We start from the raw sequence: 745 nt of genomic DNA, 5'->3' as shown, positions 1-745 counted from the left end.
ACAATACTAATGATGGGCAAATAAAGTGTGCAGCCACATTTTAAACATGTTTTGCCCATTTAGGCTACACTTTGGTGAGCAAATTTGTAAAAGGTCAAACATGTCCCAAAAGACGTTTTATTACGCAAATTGTAGTAGGAAACATGTAGGCATTGATGAGTTGGCAGTTTTCAAGTCCAACTTGGAGAAATTGTTGACCAATATCCCTGATTAACCTTAAATTCAAGGGCTTGCCAGATACGCCAACTACTGTGAGTTGTTAGCATATAATCCTTCATTCCAACTGAAAATTTCCCCTCATCCCATCTTCAGCCATGAAATTTTTGTCACGAGCCAACCCTACTTTAAGACCATGCAGTACTTGGCCGTGAGGATCCCAGTCTCTCAAGTCCAAGGGCAAATAGCAACACCAGCCGTTGGAAAAGAAGAGAAAAGCGCGAACCAAGACAACACCGGACGTCTAGAGTAGGCATGGAATCCAGTCTTGAATGTAGGTCATACTCGACAGCGGCCTTGACACTGTGGGCAAGGTCTTTCTCAATCCACCGAGACTCGCGCAAGGACACTGGGGGAGGAGATTTTCAAGTTCAGGGACTCTCACCCAGGCTCGAGGGCCAGAGGATTGCGATGAGCATGAACTCAGGGCCACGGGCGGAAATCACTCACTTAATACTGTAGTTGGTAAACCGAAGAGGATCGACCGGGAGGAGGAGGAGGAGGAGGAGGAGCAGTAATTTGAAGGAGC

Source organism: Tigriopus californicus, chromosome 11 (genome assembly GCF_007210705.1).
Source record: "Tigriopus californicus strain San Diego chromosome 11, Tcal_SD_v2.1, whole genome shotgun sequence".
Taxonomy (NCBI): domain Eukaryota; kingdom Metazoa; phylum Arthropoda; class Copepoda; order Harpacticoida; family Harpacticidae; genus Tigriopus; species Tigriopus californicus.
Note: the sequence above shows the minus strand (reverse complement) of the source record.